The sequence below is a fragment of the Poecilia mexicana genome, unplaced genomic scaffold (assembly GCF_051168715.1).
Source record: "Poecilia mexicana isolate PSO_F unplaced genomic scaffold, ASM5116871v1 scaffold_21, whole genome shotgun sequence".
NCBI lineage: Eukaryota > Metazoa > Chordata > Actinopteri > Cyprinodontiformes > Poeciliidae > Poecilia > Poecilia mexicana.
Window position 1 is genome coordinate 8,959,746 of NW_028263390.1, and position 8,113 is coordinate 8,967,858.

Genomic DNA, 8,113 nt, shown 5'->3' on the forward strand with positions numbered 1-8,113 from the left:
ACTGCAACAGTATGAGGAAAGTTTAGATAGATAATCGAGGTAAATGGTTTACTGACTCAAGGTTGTCATCAAAGTTCTGCTGCTGTTCTTTGTGTTCTTCTGCATGGTTACCTGTCTAGACAGAACGCACTGTAAAGAAAGCCAGCTATTCAGCGAGAGCAGCGCTGATGAGTTTTTTTTTGTTTTTTTTAAAAGCAAACCACGTTTTCATGAATAGCACCGTTCAATTAAAAGAGCTGCACATAAAAGAAAAGTTGAGGTTAGCGTGACATTAAAGCGTCGCCTAAAAATATTGAATTTGCAAAATGCAGGTTTAAATTAACAGTCGCAACGAAGGGCTTGCACTGCAGAGCAGGTGTTGCTTTTGTAGAGAGAAAGCTGTTGATCAAATCGCACCCCGAGTCCAAAACTGTTAGGTTAATTGCTCTGTCCCCCCACCCAAAAATAAAAAAATTAAAAAAATGACATGAGTGTGTGGTTGTTTTGTCCTGAGTGTTGCCCCGGTGTGGGCTGCTGACCCGTCCAAGCCGGTTCCAGATCCACTGAGGACCTTGGGAAGTTAAACGTTGCCTCTTTGTGGTTTGCTTTCTCCTTCGGAATGAACACTGAACGAACAGTTCAGTCGCCTACGGACTAAAAAGCAAATGTAAAGTTTTTCTGAAGTGGAAAACAAGTAGTGGCCTCTCATGGTGTCACAGACGTGACCCTTTCAGTGTCATTTGTTAATTGTGAAGCACATTTAAAACCTTGAAAGTTGGACCAAAGTGATTTAGGATAATAACACACCCGATTAAAACTACGCCACGCAGTTGAAAAATGAATAAAAATATCAATCTGCAACGCAAAGCAAACACAATAGGACTAGCTCCGCTGATGTGGAACGTCATTGAAGAGTGGTGGGTGTTTAGAAGCATGCAGAGGTCGTCTGAGGTCTGAGCGCCTCTTCTCTGAATCGGAAAGCTGTTCCACTGAATAAGACCAGACGCTGCAAGGGCACCATTACCTGGGGGGGCTGTGAGACATCTGAGAGCAGCTGTTTTTTTAACCTGGAACCTTTAGCTTCGGGGGGAGGGGGGGGGGCAAACAATGATGCGGCTTTGACAAATTACACTCTCTCTCAAAAAAAAGAAAGAAAAAGTAGAAAAAACTGAAAGCCTTAAAGAGAAACAAAACTTTTTGTGTCTGATCTGTAGAAATATATTTTTTTAATTCTTGCTAGCTATTAACTCTATAATGTCAAAGGGAGGTGGGTCTGATTAAACTCTCCTACACGGCTGCTTCTTTATCTGTCTCATGGTTTTTATTTTGTTTGTATGTGCAAATGTTTTATTCAGTTTTCTTCTGCTATATGTTGTGCTTTAATTTGTAGTAGCAGTCTTGTCTTTTATGCGTTTTCTACGGGCAGTGCCCGATATTTCAAACCAAAGGTTTAGACAGAAGACTGTTGGATTACTTAAAGAGATAAAACATTTTTTTCCTAGTGGGGATCTGGTTGTTGTGTTTTTGGACAGTAAATATTGTTTTTACCTGCTGTTGAACTCTTGCAGAATTTCCACTTTGACCAAACATTAATTTTTAGAGCTCTAAATACAACATGGACAAAGTCGTATTTAAATAATCCCATCACAACGACAGTGCCAAAAATGTGAATCCTTTTCTCTTGACCTTTGAACTCAGTCACGTTTGAGTTACAATTTGATGTACGCTGAAGACAATGAAGCATGCAGTCCACAATGTTTAACTCCCCACGTGAAACATGTACAGAATGTTTTGGGCATATTTGACCAGAAGATTTAAAAAATAAAAATAAAAAAGAACCTAGTGAGAACTATTTTATCGATTTCTATACTGCCCTTTTCTTCCAACATATCAGAAACACTGAATTCCCCTTTCACAACACTGAGGAGTTGGTTGTTCAACCTTGGAAATGTTCCTGAGTGGGGATAAGAGTGCAGATGATGTCAAGTTTGCACCCTCTGGTTAAGGATACTGACAGATAAACAGACTAGAAGGACCAGCAGGACACATATTATCACCAGACGAAAGCGTCTACAGTTAGAACATTTAACTTTTATCTCCCTGTTGAAGAGATCATTTCCGTTTAACCTTTTCATATGAGAAACATGAACTTTAACACATTTCATTTGATATATTCTGTCTTTCTGTGACTTCTCCTGTGTAACTCTGCAGCTCCTCCAGAGTTACTACAGGCATCTCAGCCGTTTTTCTGATTATCGTTCCAGTTGCTCGTCAGTTTAGGCGAACGGTCATGTGTCTGTAGGTTTGCAGATGTGGCGTATACACTTTCTGTTGACGGATGAATCAGTGGTTTTTGAGATGTACAGAGTTTGGGACAGTGTGCTTAAAACCGACTTTCAACCTTTGAAAACCGTGTTTCCAATGCAATTGGTTACATTTTTGTCAAGGTGTATCAAAGGAATGGGTTAAATCTCCTTAGATTTTCATTCATAAAAACAAAATAACCATGAAAAGTATTCTGCTGTACAGTTGTGCACTCTTTAGTGTTCAGATGAAATCCCTGTGGGAAGAATAAAGATTTCTGGTTGTTGTGTGACAATTGAAAAGGTTCACAAGGTGTACAGACATGCAAACTAATACTTTTACTAATCATTTTGTATATACCTGTTTTTACTTGTGTAAAGGTTGATTGATTTTCTTTTAGTATTACCTACTCATTGACATTGAAAAAAATGCATCCAGGGAATGCAATTAAAAAATTGGTTAAAAGGGCTTTTTGCACCGGTTATGTTACTCTTGCCGAATAACGTAAGAGAGCTGCTGTCTCCACAGATATGAGTTGGGGCCTTGGTACATGAATAATTCATCTCGCAAGAAGGACACAAGGCTCTGCAGATACGGAGGCTGTACAGATGGGCCCTGAGAGACATAATCCAGATGGGAAGAGCGCAAATTAATCCACATTACCTTCTGATCCTACCTTACACTCTTACAGCGAGGTCCACTAAAAGCTGCTCCATTGGCTGGACCATGACTCATACCTCTTTTCGCACTCCACATCGCATCTCGACCTCATTAGGCACTTGGAAACATGCATCACGTTTTACAAAAGGTTTGTTAGCATGCAAATGCAGTAAAATCCCCCCCATGTGGGATGCAGGCTTTTATTTAAACTGGTCAAGAGAGAGTTAATGTTAGAGTTCCTTGGCTTTCATTAGACAGACGCTGCACTAACGGGAGCAAGGCAGCCAGCAGCGTGGTCAGCTGGGATTACATCCAGAAGGGATCACAGGGAAGACTTCATCAGAAATGCTGAGGCACCAGGCAGCTCATTACTACTGTGGCAGCGCAGCAGCAAGTCAGTGGTCCTGGTCATGGCGAGCTGACGCACACGAGCGAGCCGAAAATAAACACAAACAGACAGACACTCGAGGAACTCCGATACCATTTTAACCGCCTGCTGCTATGGAAACACGTATGTAAGCATCTTACGCAATCGGTGTTTGTCCGATTCATTGCAAAAAGCAGCACATTGCACCTTCGCGCAAGCCAAGTACATTTGAGATTCCTGGAACAGAAACGCTGGAGAACGTCGTTCCCGCGCCGACGGGGGAGAAAACGAGGCCTGTTTGTGTCTGAATGCAGGTACTATTGTATTACAGGCAATTTCTTTTTATTGCCAAGAAAGGTGGCCACTAAGCCATTAATCTGGAGAAAGGAAGTTGCTGCCTTAGAAAAAATGAAATAAATAAAAAACCCTTGAAAAGCTTAAAAAGCTTTGTTTGTGTTGCACTGTTCCAGGTGGAAAAGGAATCCAAACGTCTAACCACTGGCTGCTGGAGCTGGTGTTAGTGACGGATCTGCACTTTATTTGGTCATTGGAATCTGAAATACTTGGACTGACAAAAACTGAAGTGGATTGTAAACATTAATTTTTAAAAATTGAGAGAGAATCAGTATGATTTTACTTGTAAAAACACAAAATGAGAATTCTCTGCACAGCTTTGACATTTGGACCAAATTAAACTTAGATAAGTGTGATAACCCTCATAAATACGGAAGTAAAACCTGAACAAAATATTTGACTCTGATATTACATTTGTGACTCATTGTTTCACAAAATCAAACAAACAAACAAAAAAACCAGCAACAATCGTTTTCAGTAGTTTTTCCACCAACAGTTTGGACATCTACCGAAGTTCTTCATGGTCACTGGTTAATTTTCTTTTCTCCTCTTGAAGAAGTTCATTTGACATTCACTTTTAATCCATATTTAATTTATTCCATTTAATCTGAAAACAAATTTAATTTAATTTCATTTCATTTGCGAGGTGCATTGGAAACAGCACGGAATAATAACCGAATCGAACTCTGAAATCAAGCAAACGCAGACAAGACACAGCATTAAATATGAAACCTAGTGATGAATAAAACATTCCTTTAAAACAGAAACTGCAAGAAAATGGACATTCTGAATATAGATAGTCATTTTGTGACTTATTCAGGTCAGTTCCCTTTTCACTACAACAATGGATTGAACCAGGAGCAAATCAGAGGAAATGGGGAAAATCATTAATCCCTGATATGAAGCACTCAGCAGGGAAGCCCACACCTTCACATGTAGGGTTAATTGAATTGGGCCTTTACTGCCTCTGCAGTAATAACTACTCCTCCAAAATAATAATAATAATTATATATATATATATATATATATATATATATATATATATATATGTTTTCAATTTATAACAGTGACTTGTAACAATTTGGAAACAATCAAACCACAAGGAAAATCTTGACTTTTACAATACATTATTTGCATTTGTCTCCCTCTACCTCTAAATTGACCAATTATACCAGTTTATTCAATTCTTTGGCAACAACAAAAAACGTCATCTAATACAATAAGCTGCTGACAAAATGATTTGCCCAGGTGACAAAAGGAGACACGGCCTCTGCTGAACTGATTCCTCGAGCGCAACGCTGCACAATATAGATCTGATAAAGAGAACAAATATATATATTTTTGGAAAGTTTATTAGTGATCAGCCACTCCTTTTTAAGAGAATCGGTTTCCTTTTTGAATCCTGAGATTCCCTCGTGTGGATTTTACACACAGAGTCCAAGGTTGTTCAATTTGGCCTTGGAGTTCAGAAAGTTTCCACCGGCTGAATTTGCCTTGGGCTTAGGGGGGTTATTCTATTCACATTAATATTCCCTCCTTCTCCCACAGCAGCCTAACTGCAGACGTTGCTCCATTTAATGCCGAAATGAAGCAGAAAACATGAAGAAGGTATTTTACTGTCAATCAAATGCCACAATTCAACAAACACAGGCCATAATCTGGAACTGTGCAGGGCAACATGTTAAAGGGACAATTCAGAATGTTTGCAGAGTTAATATCTTACCTTCAGCAGATAGTATATTAGTATAATTTCAGATTAGTTTGTCGCTGAGGTTGGCCAAAGCTGACTTCTCAGAGTACCTGTACATTATACACTCACCTCACATATACTTGGTTGTACTGGGTTGGAGCTCTCTGTTACAGTGGCTGTATCTATCCAGTCCAGCTGTTTTTTTTTTGTTTTTTTTTTAATGATAAAATAAAATAAAAGACTTCGCATCTGCTTCCATGAAATTGGCCTCTGTCTCTTTAATAACCTCCTTCACTTCCCGCCACGTCCGGTTCAGCACGTCATCATAACAATGTTCAGGTGTTTGTTAATCATCTGGTGGAGCTACGTGGGGAGCGAAGTTGAAAACTAGACACAAGAGCACTAAGACTTTCTTAAAGTTTAACTTACGGCATTAAAAAATATATATATATATCCTGATGGCCTCTGTTTGTCAAACTCGGTGGTATTTTTTATTCCACACCCAGCACGATGAGAAGAAAACAATGCTTTGAAGACCACACAGCTGGAAAGTGCTACACCTCTGGTCCAGACAGCAACAGGTTCATCACGGCAAATGTGGAACAAATGGCTGCTTAACACAAGAAGGTATGACCTGTTGTTTGTGACAGCTTAGCACAGATGTATCAGGAATGATTGGTGTGTTTGTGTGTGGCAAGGTACACAGTTCCCGCTGTGGAGGGAAAAGATAATAGAATAAAAAAAAGAAACCCAAATGTGTTCAGGCTTGTCACAACACACTGTGGAAATAAAGTGATGAGTCTTGTCTAAGACTGCAAAGTCTGGGCCAATTTAAAGAACAAAGTTAACACAGCTGGGTCGGACAAGTGTTGACTTTAAAGAATTGTCTGACGTCAGAACATAGGATTAAACGTGACGTTTCAGTGATCGGACTGTTAAGAAAAACTGTAAAATTATTCATATAAAGTCTTTAAATGTGTTCAAGTGCCTGCAGCAAGTTGGGTAAGGTGAAATTCATACCTCCTAATCAGCTGCACAGTCTTCTCTGTTTTTATCTTGTATATATTTAAAAAAAAAAAAAAAAAAAAAAATCTGACGCCTGCATCTCTGTTTTTAGCCGAGGGTAAATCTCAACCATCCATTCCTACATCGTCAACCGGGTGTGACGAAAATTTCCTCATCTGCTCCCGTCCTCAAGGATCGACCAGGATTGATCGTGTCTGTGTGCAGCCTTAATTCCTACGAGAGCAGTGGCCATGCGAGCTGTATCAATAAAACCGCCGTTCAAACGACGGTACCAAAACATCCAGCAGAAAAAGAAACCTGGGAGGAGATCTGTTTTATTTTTTCCCCCCTTTTTGAATATTTTATCTGAGTCACAGAAACACAAAAACTGCATTGTTCCTCTGGTGCTAAATCACTTTTTTTTTCTTTGATTTTGTGTTTTTTCTTCCTCATCTCTTCTAAATAAACATGACAAAACCAACCCATAAGTACCGTCATGAGGCTGCAGTGAATAACTTAGATCTGAGAGGAGAAGGTACAGACGCATCTGAGCGTGTAAGAATATCACCTATTTATCGTTTATTCGTGCTTTTCTTCGCAGGGTAACAGAGGGCTGGTGTCTAGCGCCACCACCAGTTTGTTACAGGGAAAACACACAGACACACAAAGGGTAATTTGGAGTTACCAGTTAACCCGACATGCATGTTTTTGGAAGTGAGAGGGTACCCAGAGTAAACCAGATTTGTAATTTTAAATATAACACATGGCAAACACAATGAAAGGTGTTTTGCTTAATAGAAAAAATTGTATGTTCTGAACAGTTTTGAGTTTACATATTCATGTGGAAGACACCGTCACTCTTCACAAAGTGGGTGAGCCACCAGTAGTTGGTGCTGAAGAAGTTTCCTTTTCCAAGCAGCCAAGTTAGCTGAAAACAGTTCAATGGGAGGCGGGAAAGTGTTGAAAACATAAATTACCACAAGCTTGAGAGGAACATGAAGTGATTCAAAAGTTTGGGGGAGATTTACAAGGTGTGGAAATGTAGCTTAGCCGTCAGCCGTCGCAGTCCTCGTGTGAAGTGACCTCTGGACCAGAGACGACATCAGGAGGAAAAATAAAACATGTCTGGACCTCAGCGGCTCAATGTTAGATAACAGAAAACTTGATATCATACAAACCTGAGAGAACAAAGGCACCAAATCATTTCTTTTTCTTTGTTTTTTTTCTTCAGCAGATTTGTTATTTGACATTGGAAGAAAAGACCAGAAGGTTTGTCTGACTGTCCCAAGCTTATGTTGGGTATTATCTGTGTATCTATGAGCCTTTCTAATTCATTTTTAGCCTCTTGGTGTATTTACAGCTTGACTCTTCAGCCCCCAACACCTTTGTTTTATTTGTTGTTGTTGTTGTTACGCTTTTATCCCCTTGTGAAATAAAAGCATAGATTTCTGTTCGGCAGCAATGAATGTACTACTAATGCACTTGGGTCCTCTTTCCTTTATGTAAGAAAACAAACTGCAATCAACACCAAAAGCTCAAATCCAAGATGGCTGGAACCACGAAAAGGTTTCTCAACTTTTTTGTTCATCCATGCCTTTGTCTTCAGACTGTATCTGCTCTCACGTAAAATGACTGTCTTTGAGGCATTGTTTGGTTCTCTAAATGCACCCATCATCTTACACTTTAATCAGTAAACGGAGCAGGTTGTTAGAATAGAGACGTCTGACTAATGTAAAAAAAACAAAAACAAAACA

The 8,113-nt window shown here is 39.4% G+C and overlaps 1 long non-coding RNA gene across 1 annotated transcript; it reads left to right on the plus strand.

Annotated features, from left to right (window-relative positions):
- The first annotated feature begins 5,433 nt into the window (after nt 1-5,433).
- Nucleotides 5,434-7,827, plus strand: LOC106906425 (uncharacterized). The gene is made up of 2 exons (XR_001415356.2): nt 5,434-5,981; nt 6,472-7,827. It is a non-coding gene; the product is annotated as an uncharacterized LOC106906425 (long non-coding RNA).
- Nucleotides 7,828-8,113: the final 286 nt, after the last annotated feature.